The sequence below is a fragment of the Dermacentor andersoni genome, chromosome 8 (genome assembly GCF_023375885.2).
Source record: "Dermacentor andersoni chromosome 8, qqDerAnde1_hic_scaffold, whole genome shotgun sequence".
Lineage (NCBI taxonomy): Eukaryota > Metazoa > Arthropoda > Arachnida > Ixodida > Ixodidae > Dermacentor > Dermacentor andersoni.
In genome coordinates, this window is record NC_092821.1 from 93,333,981 (window position 1) to 93,354,954 (window position 20,974).

General features: G+C 46.3%; 1 long non-coding RNA gene across 6 annotated transcripts in view; it reads right to left on the reverse strand.

The window, feature by feature from the left end:
• LOC129384371 (uncharacterized) overlaps nucleotides 1-20,974 on the reverse strand; it is a 430,482-nt gene that overhangs the window by 259,863 nt on the left and 149,645 nt on the right. Inside the window, exon 2 of one of the 6 annotated variants that reach the window (XR_008612103.2) lies at nucleotides 16,512-16,624. The exons of the other annotated variants lie outside the window; for them this stretch is intronic. This is a non-coding gene — a long non-coding RNA (uncharacterized lncRNA). The remainder of the gene's footprint in view (nucleotides 1-16,511; nucleotides 16,625-20,974) is intronic. 6 annotated transcript variants of the gene reach the window in all.

Genomic DNA, 20,974 nt, shown 5'->3' on the forward strand with positions numbered 1-20,974 from the left:
ATTGGAAGCAAGGGCGATCGCGCTTGCCTATCTCGACAGGTCTTTTCTTGATGCCCTAATCTCGGTAGGCGTTTATAGGCGAAGTGCCGCCGCCTCATTAGGTGACTCTGTAATGAGACCCGCCGACCAATTCACGCTATAGTTGGGTGGACTTCACTTTGGCCTTTGCGCGCCGCTTGCCGAGCCGCCACAGTTTGTTCAAGCTACGCAAACAGAGAGGCTTCCTATTTCACTACTCGGTGGCAGTGTCGTTTCCGCGAAGACTACAAGCAAGAACATTCGCACTGGGCCAACGCAGGCTGTTTGTTCATAGTCGAAGTTTCCACGTGAACTAAGTGCACTTAATTTTAGAGTTTATTTCGGCTAAGCTATTGGAACCTTTCGAACTAAGTACTATCCTTTGTTTCATATTGCTCAAATCCGCAATGCATTCTCTGAGAAAAGGCCAAACAAAGCAGGGTTTTGTATTTCCTAATCACTTAAGCGAACGAGAGACATGTCTTTAATAGAAGTGTTTGTCTCAACGTTAAGTTGCTCTCTTTCCAATCACTAAATTCCCAACCCAGTGCAGGGTAGCAAACCGGAAACTCGCGTCTAGTTAACCTCCCTGCCTTTCATCTCTCTCTCTTTCTCTCCTTCTCTCTCTTGAACTTAAGGATATGTCTTAAGGCAAAGAAAGAGAAGCATTCATTAACGGGGCTACACCCTAAGGCTAGATGCTGTCGTTTCGGCGTCTGAGATGTAACTTAGCTGCTGTACCAACTTGGAACAAGCAGACATTGGTAAGCGCGAAAGCTGCGTTCTGTCTTGCCTGCCGTGATTCCAGTCATCGTACTTATTGTCCCAACCACGCTAAGATACTTCAGGGATAGCGCACATCAAATAGTTTCGTAGCGCGGCGTTTGCGGCAAAAATTCAATTTCAGTTCGCCAGACAGTCTGCACTTTTAAGTAAACGGGTGACGTAGTGGTCGTAGTGGGAAGTACCCGCTACGCTTGCTCTGGCTCCGGAGGAATTTCTTCGTTTTTGCACGTGTATACTGGAACTATAGAGCACATAAGCTGCCTGCATACAATAAATGAGCAAGAAGGAAATATTTTATGAATCTGCCAGCCAAATACGTTTGGCAGAGAAAGTTAATTTATAAATTTCAAGTGCGGACAAAGACAGCGAGGAAACGCCTTATCAAGGTCTTAGTGGTGCTACGTCGAGAGAAAGTCGGCACAAGCGTGCCTATGGAAAAACGCGCGTTGAAAACACGTGTGTATCTTCCGTATCGTGTACAGCGTATTTCCCGTTTTCTTCCTTAATGTGCGGTGCACGTGATTATTCCTTTGAGATAAATTCCTGAGATGGCCGCAACAGTGGTGCTCAGTGAATTACCACAACATGAACAGGAGAAGGCACGGCCTAAGTCGGCGCGCGCAAAAAAAGAAAAAATGCAATCGATTAAAAAAAAAATAGGCAACTCGTTGGTTCTCGGATCGATAGGCAAGATCATTTCCGATATAGCTATCGATTGTCGGAGGAGACAGCGGCTTCAGTGAAGGCAATCCTGCGTGTGTAGACACTTTGGCGACGCCGTAGTCGTCTCTTACCCCACCCCTTTATTCTCCCCCCCCCCCCCCCTCAAGCCTCTTTAGCTTTTGGTATCGCGGGACTATTTTCGTTTTTCTTTCTTTTTTTCATCTTGACACTCTGCCTGATGGTTAGGTGCGTACGTTCTTGCGCTGCTTTCTTGCCTTCTGTTCTTGCTCTTTGTTGCTGGGTTCCTTCGCGTTGGCTTATCTCAGGTGAGTTGCGTAGATTGCTGTCGATCGCACGCGAACCATTGAAAAAATGTGGAGCGTGACAGCGGGCTTTTTTCTCTTCCCTTCATTCACCGTCGCACCGGCAGGCACGCTAAACGCTTTTACATCGATTGAACCTTCTATATCCCCACTGCATAAAAGCTGCGCGAGGGAGGTAAGAACGGAGGGCACAGAGAAAGGCGAGATGCGGAAGCAGAGGGGGAGGAACCGAGCGTTAGTGGCCAGTGTGCGCCTAGTTGGCTAATCTGTAAGACGATTAAGAAAGTAAGGCAATCACATAAATGCAGACTTGCTAACCGCGGAAGTCGTATGCGTAGTGATTTCGATCGCGAGAATGAATAAACTGGCCGCGGAGAAGGGATGACGAGTGGCTACGCCGGCAGTTCGAAACCCGCACTCCGACGCGGCTGGCGTCGCTTATAAAGCACGGTTCAGGCCGAAGTTTACTGCGAAAATAAACTTCGAAATAAGTATAGCCTTCTCTTTCTTTTCATGAAAGATCCTCTGAGTGGTTGCGGAGGAGAGTCCTTTTCTTGTATTAGCAATGAAACTAAAGGAGAATATAAGGAGAAGCGTCCCGGGTCGAGAAAATTCACCTCAAGTGGGACTAAATTGAGTTGATCGTGTTGGTGTAGGCACACATATACAGCATCATGTGGACACAAAAGGCGATAACGAGTTACTATATACTTTACATGGATTCCCGAGAAAGATAAAGAGAGGGAGGTTACAAGAGGAAAGCAATGACTTTAACATGTTTGGGGACCCAAATTTCCATTTCAAACTCCCATTCTCTTCATAGGGGTCAGAAATGACATGAAATAACAATGAACGCTGGGAGCCCGGCTGACAACCACGGGAGAAAGGGGAACGGGGGCTAAAATATGAGACGAAGAGATTTTCTCAATATGAACGATCAGAGATGGAATTAAAGAAGCGCTCATCGTTCGGTTTAGAGAACGTGCAGTTTCTGTTTTGACGGTGAGTTTCGACTTTCGCCTCCGGCGTCTTCGGCTTTCGCTTCCGGCGTCTGGATCAGCACGCCGCCGAAGGGCGCTAGTAAAATAAACAACGTCTCAGGTCACGCGGGGACGCGGAGGGGAAACCGGACGCTTTTCGCGACAGCAGACGCCCTCGTGGTGCCTCTTCCACGCAGTCACGTATATTCTAATATGAATAAATACTTAAACAGTAAACTGTGACGATACAATTTCCCTCTACAATATCATCGCAAGCGCTCATATAGACCAGCGCATCTCGGGAAACCCAGATGCATTCTTGTGGCGCTGCACATCGTAGACACAGAGCCCCGAAGAGCTGGAGAGGTAGTACACGACCTAGATAAATGTGGTCTGAAATCTGCAGTCGCGAATATACCAAAAAATGACACAGATGAGATGCCACACCATATACAGACATAACAGCGGATAGCGGGCTCCATTGTACAACCAACTGCACGAAGATTATCATTGTATACGCGAGATAACATGTCTATACAATAAAAAACGACGGAAATGGGCTGTGCTATGCACAACGCTACGCGTAGTGTCATAGGGAACTTTTACAAACTGCGTAGCACAATCATTTTGCTGGCAGTGAGATTAGTGACCCTAGATTAGTGCCTGATGCGCTCGGCAACACGATTGTGTAGAACTATCTGGAAGACACGCGGGCACCAGTGATTACTCTGGAAGAACCTTGGATGGCCCACGTGTGAATGCTGACGCGCTTGACCGGCGAATCAAATTTCGACGATCGCCTACCGTGTTAGCCGCTATCGCTGTGCTCTGAGTGTAACTTGCTTTTGTCGGGACAAGTTCGCCCAATAAAACTTAGTTTCGTCGTTCACAGATTCGCCGCTGTATTATTCGCCGTCACTACTATGGGACAGTAGCTTATCTGCAAAGCAGCGGGAGCCCGAGCGCAGAACCCACACACGAGCTATATATATATATATATATATATATATATATATATATATATATATATATATATATATATATATATATATATATATATATATATATATATATATATATATATATATATAAACGAGAACAAAAGGGGTTAGCCGAGCGGCCCGGCCAACAAACACTGATACCAAGTACAACATAGGGGAAGTTACTTGTGCTTGATAAATGAAATAAAGAAATGATAAATTAATTTCAATGAAAGTGGATGAAAAAACAACTTGCCGCAGGCGGGGCATGGTTCCTCGTCTTTTGCATTACGCGTGCGATGCTATACCAATGGAGCTACCGTGGCGCCGTTTCCCCATCCACTGTCTTGGGTATTTACGTTTCCTAGTAGAACCCTGCGAGCGTTAGCCAGCTTCAATATGTTGCTTCAATATATATATTGAAGCAATATATTGTATTGGAACGCAGTTGCCCGAATATCGCCCCTATCCTGAACTTGTAAGGACGACACACATGAAAAGTCGTGAACCCGTTTGGTTGCCCGAAAGCGTTCTGGCGGCCATATCGAACTCACGCGTACGCCACGGACTGTCCACCTTTAGGTGTGTATGCGCCTTCTCAATCTAGCGGCAGCGATGGCTACAGACGAAATTACCGTGTTTACCGCTGAGTGAATGAATAGTGAATTCTAATGAATATTCTAATGAAGAGCTCAGTTTACAATTTAGATTACCGTATTGTAATGAACGCCTCACTGGTACATGGTGGAGGGACCTTGTCACGGCTTTAAACTCGCGGTGGGCCCCCCACTCATTTATTCTCCACGCTGATGCTTGTCAGGCGCGGACAAAGGGCTGTCCACTAAGCATACGCCAACTCGACGTTCTCTGTCACTTTCCGATATGCAATAAGCGAGGCTGTTTTGCATAATTTTATGTTAACGATGTCTCCCGTTCAATACCCATCGCCCGCTTTTACGAAACGAGAATTTTCGTTAGCCACCGTTCTTCGCCTATGACAACGATGTATAGACGGCTTTTACTGGGCTACTACTACACCTGCTACTGTTGCGTCGCCACAGTGCAGTAGAAAAGAGAGACCGAAGAGAGAGGAAGAAGACAATCTTCCTTCAACAACTCTGAAACATTGAGATTAATGAGACCAATCTATCTTTCCGATGGTCGATACCGGGGGCTGCTTCCTTACGTGCCTCTCCTTCGGGCACCGCTTCAGTGCAACGTCTCGTTAACGTATCGTAACCAGGCGCAACGATCCTTAAGTTGACTAGCTGACGCTGTCGATAATGCCAGGGCTTACGTGCGCACTTTATCTGCTAGATTACACCCGCGAGTGTTTTGCACTCTAACACAGCCTCTCGTTTTATATATTTCTCGCGCTGCCGGTGAGAAATTAAATGCGTTGATTGGCTGCTCAGCTCGTTGCCGACAGGCTGGCGCGCGCAGTCTTGCTCGGTCACTGTTCTTCATTCAACAGTTTATATGACTGCAGATAATTGAAGAGGATTCTGTCAATAGAGACACAGAGTGAGAGATGAAGTGCCAACTGTAGCGGAAGCAGAAAGAGTAAAGAAACGCGAGAAGCGAGAACGCCTGACAGGGATGTATGCTCGTTCGCATGTGTGTCTAATTACGTTTTATCTAGAATGCAACACTATAAGCAGTAGTTGGGCGCAAGACTGAGCAGGTAACGTCTCACGCAGGCCTTGTATTGATATACCAATTCATTTCAACATGATATGTTCTGGTTCTTATACCGCCCTTTTTTTCAACGATGACGTCAAATACTGAGCACTGTGGCGCACGCGTATCGCAGCGAGGTGAATGCTGCAAAAAATATTGCCTTGCCGTGAAGCACGCCAGTACCGTTGTGCTAGCTGCTGCAGACATTATCTCTATAGAACTCCGTTGAATGGCCTAGGATACCTGCTAATACGTAAAAGTGCAACTTATGGACTTATCGCACGGCGACGTTGTTCTGCCTCTCACACAGCTTTGTGCGCATGAACCGCTTGTTCCGTTTTAGAATTCAAATGGGCGAATTTGCACTACTCTGTTTGCGTAATGCAGCCTCTGCTGCTGGACTCTCGAATAGGCTCATTTTGATGACTAACTTGCCTCGCTAAACGCGAGTGGTGCGCATGCTCTTATGTGCGAATTGCAGCCCGCACACATCTCTTTGTACGTGGGTTGCTGATACAAGCGACAGACCGAGCGGCTTTAATGTACTTGTTTCTGGCTTCGTCATCTAAGAATGGCGATTGCCTATTTTATTTTGTTCGCGAGGAGCGCCGTGTGTCACAATTGGGGAACGGTACCATTGTACAAGAGACTTGGGCAGTGTGCTTGCAAATATTTACCTATGTTCCCATGCGTTGCATAATCGTAATCGCTAAGTGTTTCCGCCCTTCATTATTTGGTTTCGCTCAATTTGCGTAGGTTTTTTTTCATACAGTCCGCATAGTCGAATCGACCTTCCCATTCCGGAATATCACTTTTTTTACAAGCGCCTGTCTTAACGCTCCACTACCTAAGTATAGAAAGCTTTCACGTGAAGTCGTGGATGCAGCTTATCGCAATGCTAGTCTTCAACGTTGATGCTAGGTAGACGTCTGCATAGCATATTCACTGCCGCGGGCGACTTGCGACAATGTCATAGAGACGCCAGCGGACGTTGCTTGCGTCTATGTTAGCACAACCGCGCGAGACGCCGCGGAGGCAGCTTTTCATCGTGCCGGTAATCCGAGGTAACGGGTAGAGCGACGTCAGTGCGAGCCATCTATACAGATTGTGTATAGCTTGTTTGCTCAGACACGTACCAAAACGAGCACACGCACAATTTGAACTTATATGATCCTAAAGCGAGCATATCGTTGAATATTTGACAGGACATGTCTTTAATAAAGTGTGCATGTTTTCGCTACGGCGTCCGTATGATTTGTGAAATAGAGCCAGAGCTACTTTCTTTCGAGTGTTGCACGTTATGCGTTGTCGTCTTGCGTCATTTCTTCCCCGCCGGTGGCATTAATTTTTCTCGCAACACTTCTTTTTCCTCTCTCATCGCAGGTGAGTGAGGCTGCTGGAATCTGGTTCACGCAACTGGTATGTCGTCGTTCACCAGCGTATGCAATTCACTCTTGGATTATTGTCTTCCTTCAGGTTCGCTACTCGCCTAATTCAGAAGAGAGAGAGATAGAGAGAATGAATGAATGAAACCACGTTTATTCCACATTAAAATGCGTCGAAGACGCTGCGGTGGAAAGAGGAGGGGTGTTATTGGAAAGGGGGAAGGGTAAGGCTGCCTCCGTTTTATTAATGAACGTCCTGGAGGCAGCTAAGTGGGGGCGGCATGACGCTTGTAGCTGTCGCGGAGCCGATCGCCGACGGGTGGTGCTGCAGGGTCCTGAAGGAACAGCAACAGTGCTCGCCAGAGTTCGATGGCATGGTCCGGAGACGTGGTATCCGGGCAAGCCCAAGTCCGGAGAGAAGAAGGCCAGGGTCCCCACTGTATGGTGGCCAGGGCACGAAGCCTTGGTGGGATGTAAAGGGGGCACTCCCAACAAAGGTGCTTTAGATCGGCACGACATGTGCACATGGAACAGAAGCCACTTACGGGTGGTGGTGTGCCACCCTTGTGGAAACGGTTCAACAAGTGAGGAGTAAGGAGGGTGCTTGTCTGGATTCTCCGAAGCAAGACTGACTCTCGCCGTGTGAATACCTTCGGTGGAAGTGACGGTATAGAGAGAGAGAGAGAGAGAGAGAGAGAGATGCGAAAAAAAAATGGAGTGAGTGAAAGAGGTTACACAGAACAGCAAATTCGGTTTGCTATCCTACGCTGGGGAACAGAGACTGCGGAGGTAGGAAGATAGCAGAAAGTAGAGAAAGAGGCCGAGCGGCCGCTGCTTCTTCGGTGAGATATTATTTTCTGTCTTCTTCGAAGGATCAGTGCTGTGTTCAGACTTCACTGTTGTCCAGGGAGAACAGACATCCCGTGGGATTACTGTGTGCTAAAGATCACGCACAATATCGCGTGCTTTGGCTGCGCTCCACAGCGCATCTACGCCTACCACGGCAGTAGGCAGCAAAGAGCACCGGCACGAGCCATATGTCCGACAGCGCGTTCCTAGGCTCATGAGTGCCGCAGAATCGGTGCCGCACTCGGAAGTGCCACAACAAGCGCCCAATGTCATCAAGCCGGCGACGCTAGTTTTCAACGCTTCGCTACCTTCCAGCGCACATTCAGTGAACATGGCTGAGACAAGCGAAAGTGAAGCCAAGAAACCACTGGTTGACGACGACAAAACATCTACCTATGATCTAAGTGAAGAAGAAGACATAGACTGCGATGAAACGCCGTTCTCCTTGGTAACGTATAAAAAGAAGCGGCCTGAGGGAATTCCAGTTGTATTTCGTCCCTCACAGGAAGGACGCAACTTCTGGCAAGTGAATCCAAACCGAGCTGCGTCGGAAATTGTCTCCGCGGCAAAGGAAAAAGTGCATTCTTTCCGCGTGAATAAAGATGGAAGTTTCTCTGTCCACGTTACTTCAGTCTCATCTGCAAGACATCTACTGTCGATGAGCGAAGTGGCTGGTTTGGAAGTCAAGCCATTCATTCCGGCGTCTTATACCAAGAATGTCGGCAAGGTAGGCCATGTGCCAGTTGAGTATACGGAAGAACAACTGGTTGACTTCCTGAAGGATTTTGGAGTTACATCTGCCCGTCGTCAGGCACGCTACAATCGCTTAGAAGACGGAGCGGTAGAATCACGCCCTCTGAGAATCGTCATCCTCCATTTCAGAGAAGACAAACCAATGTCGCAACCAGTGCATTTAGGTTTCACGAGTCACCCCGTAGAAGAATATCATGGCCCTGCTCTAAGATGCTACAACTGCCAGAGATTGGGACACCTATCGAAGAACTGCCGCAGTCAGCGTCGCTGCAAGATATGCTCAGAAGACCACAACCATACAGAGTGCAAGTCTGTGTGTCAGCCAAAGTGTGCCAACTGTGGCGGAAACCATACAGCTTCCTACTCCGGGTGCCCTCAGAGTAGAGCTGCTTCAAGGTTACGCAGACATGAGTTAAAATACGGAAGGCTGCCTCCTCGTAATGAGCCCCCACCCAACCTTGATGCTGTAAGATGCGCGCCTCCAACTCCTAACAAAGAAAAAAGAGCAAGGGGTCCATATGAGCTATTCTACAGCTCTAAAGCACTCAGGTCGACAACGTTCTGACAGCGAGCGGCATGATCCACCTTCACAGAATGCTACTCATCTTGCCCAGGCTGCGAGTGAAATTCGCCGACCTTCTCAGCAACGCCCTCAGCCACTGACACAGCAACCTCATCTAACATCTGAGCGACTACCTCAGCATTCGCCTCAACCAAACCAGTCATCCCAGCAACCATCTCAGTGAACTCTTCAGCGACCTGCTTCGAGCACGCATGGAGCTTCAGCGTCGTTTGGTGATTACGCGTCTTTACCCGTAGCACAGATGATCCTGCCCATGCTATTCACAGCTCTGCGTGCAATTTTAAGTGCCATTCCACAAGCAAACAACCTAACAGAGGTAAAAGCACTGCTTTCTATGGAATCGTTGGTGCTTCCACAACCACCAACAGCTCCACGGCAGGCTTACAATGAATAATCGTTACAACAATGTTTTCGTATTTCAGTGGAATGCTAATAGCCTTCGAAATAAGTCAGCTGATTTTCGCAAACTACTAGCTCAACATAACTTTCCTGTTTTATGTATACAGGAGGCAGGCGTAAGAGATGACTTTCGTCTTTCAAACTATGTTATATATAAATCATCGCGCATTGCTGGAAGTAGCAGAGCGATGTTATGCGTGAGAAAGGACCTGCCGTCCTATTTAATACAGTCGAGCGATTTAAATATACCAGAGTTCGTAGCATCCAAGATATCTTTTAGAAACACAAGCGTCACAGTGATCAGTCTTTATCTACAATGTGCTAGCAAAATATCAGTAGACAGCTTGGCGAATGTGTTTGGTATCGCAAACTCACATGTGCTGGTTTGTGGGGACTTCAACGCACATAACGTCATCTGGGGCAGTGAATATAACGATTCCCGTGGAAGCATCATAGAAGCTGCCGCAGAAAAAAGTAATCTGATCGTGTTAAGTGACAGCTCTCCAACGTTCTTGCGGGGGTTTCGTTAGTCAAACTGTATAGATGTTATGCTCTGCTCACAAGACCTTCTTGATGGCGTTGAATGGTCAACGGACATAGAAACGCGCGGTAGTGATCATTTTCCGATCCTGGTAAAACATCGCCTCATACGGAGTGAGGGGACCCGGCGCTACTCAAAATATACTAATTGGCAAAGTTTTCGTCACCATTTAAGTAACTCATTGGGCGAAAATCTGAGGTTTTAAGGTTTTGCAAATGTATTGTGTGAGTCTTACGAGATTTGCACAAAGCAAGTCATTGTTCCAAATGAATACGCTGCAGTCGACGGGGAATATGAATGTCTAAGAGCAATTAGAATACGTGCAGAACGGGCTTACCGCCGCAGTGGAAAGCTGGATGACAACAAGATGGCACAGAAAGTTCGGTCAACTTCGCGCAGACGCTTACAAACATTAGGTACGAGAAGGTGGCGAGAATACTGCGTGTCTTTGTCTCCGTTTACTCTAGTTCCCAGAATATGGTCAGTTGTCCGATCTTTTAGTGGTCCAGTTACCCAGAGCCATGCCTTCCGAGCCCTTGCCGTAGCTCGAAGCACTCCGGAAACGCAGGTAAGAGATTGAGGTCAGCAGCAACTTGTGCTCACCTCCTGACCTTCACCTTGTGGGACATGTCCGTCTGTGGACTGTTGCTGACGAATTCTGTCAACTTATATCCAGACCAGGAATTCCGTTTACTTGCCTACAATTTACAAGATCGACAACACTAGCAGAACAGAAAGTTCGTTTGTGCTTTATATCACAACATCCTCATCTTGACTGTGAGTTTAGTCTAAATGAATTGAAATGTGCTCTTTCGTCATGCCGTACAAAGACAACCGCAGGCCCAGATGCTGTCACATATATGATGTTAAAGAACCTAGGTCCAGTAGGCCTACCTGTCATGTCCAACACCTGCAGAACTAACCTGAACACAATCCAAAGCATCCAAGCCCAAGCACTCAAGATATGTCTCGGTCTACCGCGGAGTGCGTCAACGACTGAAGTCATTGCAGTCGCTCAAGATTTCACTATTAGAACGCACATTAACATTGAAACAATGCGTGTGCACATAAGACACGTCGCCCGGACCCCTACCCACCACCTAGCAAGTCTCCCAGTAGATAGGCCCCACACGACATTCAGTGCGACTGTCTTCGCGCACCGTGCCTCTTTCAGGTCAGGTTACACACCTGCGGCAAGGCCTTCTATTCCTCCATGGTGTATGCGCCGTACTCAAGTGAACCTTACAGTCCCAGGACTTCAGAAAAAGTCGGACTTGCCATCATCAGCGCTCAAGCAACTAACTTTACTGCTGTTGTACGAGAAATACAGCGACTGCACACACGTCTACACTGATGGATCAACTACACCAACCAGTTCCGGCGGCGCTGTAGTTATACCAGCAATGAGAATAACCAAGCGATTCAAGACTTCCCATGTCACTACGTCTACAGCTTCAGAGCTCGCGGCTCTCCGCGAGGCGCTTCAAGTGATAAATACTGAAAGTCCTAGAAAATGGGCAGTCTTCTGCGATTCAAGGCCGGCCTTGCAATGTGTGCATTCATTTCTCCGACATGGGAATCACGATCAGCTCACGTGCGAAATCGCGGAACTTGTCCATCACTTAGGAGAAAAAGGCCATGATATCTCTTTTCAGTGGATACCAGGTCATTGCGGTATCATTGGTAATGATGACGCCGATAAGGCAGCTCGGACGTCAAACCAAGAAGACCGCTGCGTCCCCATTCCGCTCTCAAGGACCGACGCCGCGAGACAACTTGGCATTCTGGCACGCACGATCTCCTTAGCAGAGTGGAATACCGTACATACAAGGCGCACAAGACTGCACCGACTAAACCCATCACTTCAACTCAGACCTCCAGCCGGTGTGCACCGGCGTGAAGCGTCTCTTCTGTGTCGGTTATGGCTTGGAGTGGCCTTCACGAATGCCTACTCAGCCCTAATTGGAATGGCTGATAGTCCTGCATGTGATGTTTGCGCATGCGAGGAAAACATTGACCACATATTGTGCCATTGTCCTCAACTTCAAGCACAAAGACAGTATTTGTCCGACACATTGAGGAGACTAGACCATCGTCCTCTGAGTGAACAGACAATATTAGAGCACCGTCCCGACCGATCATCGGCTCAGAAGGCAGTGAAGGCACTTTTGTGTTTTCTCAGAACTTCTGGTTTGCTCGAGCGACTTTAACTGAAATGCTGTCCGTACACGTACCTACACCTTCTCTCTCCCTTCTTTCTCTTCCCCTTCTCCCTTCCCCCAGTGTAGGGTAGCCAATCAGACTATTGACTGGTTAACATCCCTGCCTTCCTGTATTCTTCTCTCTCTCTCTCTCTCTAGGTCCAGTAGGAAGGATGGCTCTTTTGGAGATATTTAATGAAATCTGGATAAGAGAGACTCTTCCGGATTCATGGAAATTAGCTCGGGTAATTCCAGTGCTAAAACCAGGAAAGACTCCACTTTGTCTTGACTCCTACCGACCCGTCAGTCTCAGAAGCTGCGTTTCCGAACTAATGGAGAAGATGATAGACAGTCGACAGCAATGGTGGTGTGAAAACGCAAATGTGTTTTCCGACCACATCACCGGTTTTCGACAAAATCGGTGTACAATGGATGCAGTATTAGACATTGCCACATGCGTCGAACATGAGCGAATTTGCGGAAATGTGACAGTAGCAGTATTCTTAGACATTCAAAGAGCATTCGACGCTAAGTCATATACACGCCCTTGCTGGTATGCTAGAGCTTGGCCTACGCAGTCGAACACTGCGATGGGTATCAAATTTCTTGAAAGATAGAAAAATATTTATGGAAACGATTGAAGGAGAAAGTAATTATCACAGCATCACGCAGGGCGTTCCGCAGGGCAGTGTTCTCAGTCCGTTTTTATTCAACTGTGTCATGGCAGCCTTGCCACAAAAACTCCCGTCTGGTCTACAGTATTCTCTATACGCAGATGACATCTGCATATGGGCCTCTGGCCCTCATATACAAGACATTCAAACAACGCTGCAAGAGGGTCTTGATAGTATCGACACCTTTTTAAAAGAAAGAGACATGAGTCTTTCATACGCAGACAGCCATACTTCCTTTCACTAGACGACAGCTGATTAATTTCCAACTTAGGCTTAACGGGCAAACTTTGATGTTTGTGAAAGAGCATAAATTTCTTGGAGTTATTCTTGACCGCCAGCTAACATGGGCTTCACACATCCGCGCAATTGGTAAGCAGACCAATGCAGTAATAAACATACTTCGGCGACTCGCAGGCACAACGTGGGGGGGATCAGTCTCTTCGCTACTACAAGTTCATAACGCACTCATAAAACAAAAATTGCTTATTCGGCACCTATTCTGCATGGTTTATCGCAAAGTTCTGAGGAACATCTTCAACGTTTACTGGCAAGAGGGCTGCGAGTGTGTCTTGGGGTTCCGCAGGCTACCTCGAGTTCTTTAGTAATTGCAGAAGCTCGTCATCCACCATTTCTAGTCATACGAATGGTTGAAACATGCCGACACATTTATCGCGTCTTAACCCAACACGAGAGGCATCCATTAAACCTCGCGCTTACCGAAAGAAACAAAAGCAAAATTCACGATGTTGTTCGAGAACATAAAGCATTATTACCAAGATTTGAATTATGCAAAGCGAATGTTTGTTACCCTCCCTGGATGTTAACATGTCCTAAAATAGAAATATCGGTTGACGGGATTATATCTAAGAGCGACATGTTCATATTAGCCGCACAACAACTGGCACGCTTCCAAATTTACTCTTTATATCCCCAATACATCCACGTTTATACAGATGGTTCGTGTCATAAAAATTCCTCGGCTTCAGCATTCGTCATTCCACATTTAGCGCTAGAGCAAACATTCAAATTATCCCGAGAGACATCTTCCACCGTGGCAGAACTGTTTGCAATCCTGTGTGCTTTGCATTTCTTAACATCAGAAAAACATTCGCAAGAATGGGTTATCTTTAGCGATTCGCAAGCCGCTCTCACATTACTACAGAGCAATAAGAAAAATTCTTTGAACACTTTGCTATTGCATGAGACACTCAAACAACTTACAAAAGCAAGCGCAATGAGCCACGTAATTGCATTCCAGTGGATACCTGGACACTGCAATATTCCTGGTAATACTGCAGCGGACGCAGCTGCGAATCGGGCGCACAATAACGCGGAGACAACCAATCTTCCCCTATTGCGTAGTGAAGTCCGTCTGCTCCTGAGACAGCTTTCTTGTCGCCTCAGCAAAACTACCTGGTTTGATCAGCAAACTAAAAAGTCGGAGTTATACTTTATAGACCCATGTATAAACTTATCAATGCCGGAAAATCTAAGAGACAACAGAAAATTTGAAACATTGGTACACCGCCTGCGTCTTGGTACTGCATTTACGAAACACTTCTTGTACAGAATAAAACGTGTCTCTAGTCGGCAGTGTTCTTGTGGCCATCCAGACGAAGATGTGCATCATCTTCTTCTCGAGTGCACGAAATACGATACACAAAGAACGGTACTGCAAGCTACATTGTTTATATTAGACAGAAGACCATTCACTCTAAAAAAGATACTTGGCCCATGGCCAACTGCGGGCCTTCAAAAAAGAGCGTTTCTTGCTCTGAAAAAGTTTTTAGAGGACACCAACATTTGGGGAAAATATTAGGTATCAGATGATCCGAATACGTTAAATGAGTAACACAAACGTTGTTCGTGGTTCATAATTGGTTTATGTGGTGATCGCAACTTTTACGCAATATGTATAATTCTGTTCTGTACTTGCAGTGCATTACATGTGTTGTGTGTTTTGGCTGCTGAAAACATCTGACTTTATATGAGCGTATGTGAACTGAACTAATGCACATAACTTTGCGACTCATGTACTGTTGGACTGTATATTTTTTATTCATCCAGTGTTCTACTGAGTGCCGTATTTCGTGTCGCTATTCTCCCTTCTTACGCAAATTCGGTTCCTTTGCCAAGTGACAAGGAGTAGACGGTGCCACCATAAAGGCGCCAACCTCTCCTATTATTCATTTCAATAAAAAAAAAAGCGCGGACACGCGATCGCAGCTGGTCTCTATCACCGCATGTTACCACAGCACAGCAATTGGTGTCCGTTTTACAATGGACACCAATTCAGGCTGCAGCAGTTTGTTCACGTCTCATGTCCCTAAAAACTGCAGCAGCCCCTTCATTGCCTATTCCGTGATGTGATATGGCGTCGGCATTCTGAAAATGATTTGATCTTTTAGTGACCCATGATCCAAGCGAGATAGCGCAGTGCCGAACGATTGTCTCTGTGCACTGTAGCGACACCAGTCGCAGAAAATGTATTCAATGATGTTCTCGCGACCACAGCGAATTGGGCGGAAGGTAGCCGGGGCCTACTGCGTTGCGACATTGCGCAGTGGAAGTTGCGTTCCGCAGGAACAGCGCGAACTGACGCTTGGAACCGAGAGGAGCCATTGGGTTTGGTCTCCTCCAAGATTGTCTGAAAAGCGCTACGCGGCAGTGTCGCAGACGCGGAGTCCGCGGAGCAACGCTATTAACGGGGATGTCGAAACCGCTCGCGCCGTTCATAAACATTGCCCACTTCTCCGTGCGAACGTCGTCATCGAATGAGGAACTGCGGCAATGCGTTGGAAGAGGCGAGGGTGACGGGATAAGAGGGGGCATGCAGGTGCTGGCTAAGGCTGCTCCACGGAGGACGGCTTACGTCGGCAAACGGCTTCAGTAATCAGCGAGTGGTTCGTTAGGGATTCGGAAAAGTGCTGCTCATTAGCGTTCGTATTCGAAAGCAACCTCGAGGGGACGCTGCTTGTCTTACGGTCATTTCCCTGTCCGTCTTTGTCTCGTTAACTTTCCTGTTTGTCTGGAGCACGTTCTTTTCAGTTCCTCATTATCTTTTCGGCAGATAAGCTGCGAGCAAGAAGAAGAAGAAAAAGGAACAGCTGAAAATCCTTTCGGGCGTCTGCCTCTGTGAACACAAGCACGTCCCTGGTTTTTGTTAAGTCGTCGGTGCCGTTACGTATCCAATTATGCGTTTGTCTTCTGTTATGTTGTCTCTAATTTGTCGCTGTTCGAACTCACTTTGTTTCTCAATTTCCTTTTTAGCTAAAGAGGTGGGAACAGCACTAAATTCAAATTAAGAACGTGGTTCGACAGAGAAGCAGGCTTAAGACGAGAAATCCTTTAGTTTCGCCTGAATCGTCTCTATTTTTCATTTCCTAGGAGCGATCACACTTCCTCACAAACTGATTACCCAACCTCGCTTGAAATCAGTGCTACTAACTTATTCACATCATATTGAGGTTTAACGCTGTTTTCGTTAGCACGTGAAATTAATAATGTACTATGCACCATAAGCAGCGGCAGGCATTCGGTACAGTTTACTGCATGTTGGCATATCATATTGGATTTTTCTTAATTGAGTTTGATTGATTTTTCTAAATTAGTAGTGCAGCCAAGATGGCTCGGTTGCAGAAATGGCAGGGACGTAACTATGGCCAAAGGTTCTGCAGTGAGGACTTCTATACTTACTTGAATTTTAATATATGCGTCGTTGCCATCAGACATGTATATTTAATGGAAGATTTTCCGATTTCTATATGTATTGCTTTTTTTGGTGCCATGCTTCTTTTTTTCTACATCCGCTAAACGCGTATACAGAATAAAGTGAGAATCACATGAGCGCGGTGCTCTTCGAACAGCGCAAAGGTAAACAAGAACAAAATACAAAGACGAAATGCAGCAACAAAAGCACTGTCTGCCAACTTTCATCGTTTTAGATGAGGCCAGGCTGGATTTCCCGAGATAAAGGAAATCTCTGGGCAATAATAGAAAGCATATAATCCACCTTGTAACCTTAGTATCTGTCCTAGTTATTCTCGAATCGCGCTTGCGCCCGATCTTCTACGCGACATTGTGTAAATAGTGGCGACAGCATGTATTGTTAAATGTTAGATAGAAATGCGATACCGTAAGCTTGCGCATTCTTCAAACCATGTCTGCCTCAACCAAGGGGCGCTTGTCCCCGTGTGTCTCTTTCTTGTGTATGTGTTTTAGTTCGCGCTGCTATAACTTCGTGATACAATGCCAACTGGCCGAGTCTTTCAACTTACCAAATGTCTACTTCGGTTTTTGGCACGTGGGGACAAATAAAATAATCAGTAACAACAAATGCTATTGCTTTCGAGGCCACTCAATGAAAGGCTCAGGTTTCGTTTATTTCTGTTGTCGTTCTCGCAGGCACTATTATATTATATGACACCGCTTTCCGTTCTCAGAAATAGGAGGTAAACTGCCCTTGATGCGCTGGGGTTTTCTGGCTCATATTTCCATTTGCCTCCTCTGTATATGATGAAGCATGAAACAGCACGCTGAAATGATAGACGCAGCTCCTTTTTTAATGTTTTCTCCTGTGATCTATAGATAGCAAGTGCTCACCAAGTATCGGCTGTGCTAAGATTAGTTCGCTAATTTCGTCTGCCGTCAGCGTCCCGTCGCTCCGAGGTTGCCAGGAGTCGCTGTTGACTCTCATACTTAATTTCAGCTGTCTAGATTCAACGAGCAGCGGGTTTGTAGCGGCTCTCGGTAAAATACTGAAATCTGGTTGCTCGAGTAAAGGAGTGGCATGTGTCTGCGCCAGACCTGCATTGACACTGGCAGCGTCACGGAACTCGTTGAAATCGCTTTCGCGGAAAAGTCATGTAGCTTCGTTATTTATTTATTTATTTATTTGTTATCCTGTGTATTTGTTTGTGCGTGCGTGTGTGTTTGTGTGTGTGCGTGTGTGTGCGTGTGTGTGTGTGTGTCTGTGTGTGTGTGTGTGTGTGTGTGTGCGTGCGTGCGTGCGTGTGTATTTGTGTGTGTGTGTCACCATTCTGTAAGCCCCGTGCATTTTTATGTGCCCCTGTAAATCAGGTTTCACTACAGTAAACGTAAGTGTGTGGCGAAGCAAACTCTCGGAACAAAAGACAAAGGGCAACGCCACTTTGAAGCCAGGAGCTTGGCTTTGGGGGCGTAAGCCAATTTGGGAAGGACGCACCAATAGAGACTACTGCGCAAACGTACCGCAGTGTTCTGCCCAACTAAAGACGGCAGCATCGGCTGAAGAAGTGAATAAAATCCCAGACCTCCTGACCAGTGGTGGCGCAGGACCCAATTGCTTCGTTAACAACGCCACCTTTCCGTGCGTCTGCAGTGTGGCAGGTAGCACAAAGTTCGCAAACGGAGCCTATTTTTGTCTGCACTCAGACGGGGACGCGGTTATTTTCTTTCTGCCACAAACGAAAATGGAATCTGGAGGTTTTGTTGGCAACACAGAGGCGGCCTCTGGAGGCCTTTCTTGCTTAGATTTCTATTGTTCAGAGGCGGTACTTTGCTCCTTCCTTAAGCGGGTGCTATCGAGCAGAGTGCAAGGCTTACTTTGGGGAATTTATTGACTGCGTATTTGGGGCTCTAGCAAGTAGCTTTGTCTACTGGCGTCTTTTCTTTCTTGTACCTAACCTCACCGTAAGTACGTGCGGTTAGTCGCCGCAATTACGTTTCGCCATGCTACGAGCGTTCGAAGAAGGCAAGTAAGGAAGTTTTACGACAGGTAAAGCCTAATTGCAAACCCACTGAACGCTCGGTTGCATTCTGTGTTTTCAGAGACCGCATCTTTCGTCATTTGTTACCGCAAGTTTTTTTACGATTTTAGGCAGGGTGTCACTTGAGTCTCCTTTGCAGCATTGTATAGGTAGTTACTCACCGGTTCATTGGGGAATGTTGAAAGCTGGAGCAATATATTTAAAAGCCTCGGGCGAATAAGGAACGTTGAGCACTTTGTAGATGTCTTGTGCCGACAACTCCAGTACTAGAGTAGATGTGGGCGGCTATATATTCTTCTAGAGTGAACGTTTGCTAGCACAGCATTTCGTAGCCACTCGGTAACTGTATTAAGTAACATGAAGCTACACGAATTAGTTTAATAAGGATAATTAATGTAGATTACGCTTTACGTTTTATATTAGTCCTCTGACAGAGTTTCATTTATCAAATGCTTTTAGCTTTGAGTATTGCTTCTATTTCAGTGTCATCCTGACTCTTGCCGTGTGACGCTTGGAGTCACGTTATGCCTCTTTAGGCGCTGAAGTTAACAGAGTCCAAAGTAGTTAAAAAGGCAGGTCTTTCTCACTGCAACGTACTTTTGACTATGAAATGAGCAGCATCTGGGAACAATTACTTGAAACACCTACAGGTGGAATACGAGAACTCTGGAGAAGGATAGTAGAGCTGATTTTAAACTGGCGTTTGAATAAAACAATGCGACGGTACACAGTTACCGGTCTCATAAGCACTTCAAACAACCTGGCGATCGCGCTCGAAAAACTGGAAAATCGCCCTTCACTGAAGAAAAAGTTCTAGGACACTGGTCTCGGCACTCAAAGCCTTAAAGGCTCTGCTCAAGTTTTGAAGGGCTTGTGAATTGTGCGAACGTGTTGCAATGTTGTAGCGCGTAGCATCACGTTATTGTGTGAATTTTTCTCAACCTTTTACCCTCTTCTTTCACCTTTTATTTCCTTTAACTCTTTCCCCAGCACAGGGAAGCCAGCCGGTACGTACACTGGCTAACCTCCTTGTCTTTCCTTCCCTTTTGTCTCTCTCTCTCTCTCAAGGTAAATATATAATATCGTAACAGAAAAGAACAAACGCAGGAAACGCTAAGTACAAAACTAAGTTGACACAGGCAGGAACACTGCGCCTGCTTTAGGCCTCAAATGAAGGAAAAGGAAACTTGACACGAGGCTCTCGCTATGCGCGATATCTGCCCAGCGGTCGATTTAGGCTCCAGTGGCCTCCTTGAAGTCCTTGTGTTCAGTGAGAGCGGGGGAATGTAAACATATCCGCAACAGAGATTAGTAAAAGGCGATTGGACGATAGGTGGAAGCAAAGTAGGGAAACGACAAGCAATGGTGGTGTACAAAAACAAAGTTCGCAATATAAGTTCAGGTAAGTCCGGTTGTGGGAATTCATTGCGTGTTTTTTTTTTCCCTTTTCTTTTAACATAGTTAGAACATTACGCAATACAATAACAAGAGCTTGGTGGCGCAACCCACCGTCCCGCTCCGAAGGGGACGCTCATGGCATCCGTCCATCCATCCGGCTTGCTTGTCGCGTAATGCCGAGTAATTCAGTGTTCGAAGTCCGTTACATTTAGTTTAGTTACTGCAGTCACACTTCTGCAGTGCTTGTGAAAACGCCGACAAGTGTCCTTTCTCAAGAAGCCGCAGGCAGTACCGGATAGGGACGTGCTTCTCCTCTTCAATGAAACTCAGCCTGTTGAGCCCATCTATTTATTTATTTACACAAGTGCCTGCAGCGCCACAAGGGCATTATTACAGGGGGAACGCTTGTAGCGAAAAGCAAAACATAAGCAAAAATTGAGCCGATTCAAAAAGCAGACAGCAAGGTACAAAACGCACATCACGCAAATAAAAATTTTAAAAATAATAAGAAAGAGAAGAAAAAACGTAGCGACATGCTGACAAGCCTATTCATATCATAGAAAAGGAAACGTTAGCTTATCGCACGAAGCACATAGATATGCGATTACGACAGGTTTGCCGATAAAACATGACTGAAACTCAGAACACGTTTTACACTGAACAATACCTTTAGGAAGTTTATTCCAGTGCGTTCAAGTAAGCAGGAAAAATGATGTGCGGAATGCATCAATGTGACAGCGTGTTTCAAGAACATTAAACTCATGATCACATAGCAAAAAAAAAAAGAATAAATGAAATGGGGCGGGAAAATGTACAAGTTCTTCTTTATTCCTGTGAGACCAGAGTAAATTCGAAAAAAAAGCTCTAATTTCGTTGCTAAGCGGCGTTGTGCTAGTGTTGGCCACCCCAAGCTTTTCTTTAATTAACGTAATACTGCTGTGGAAGTTGTAATTCTCAGAAACAAACCTGGCAGCGCGGTTTTTAATGCGTTCAATTTTGTCTGTTAGATAAGAG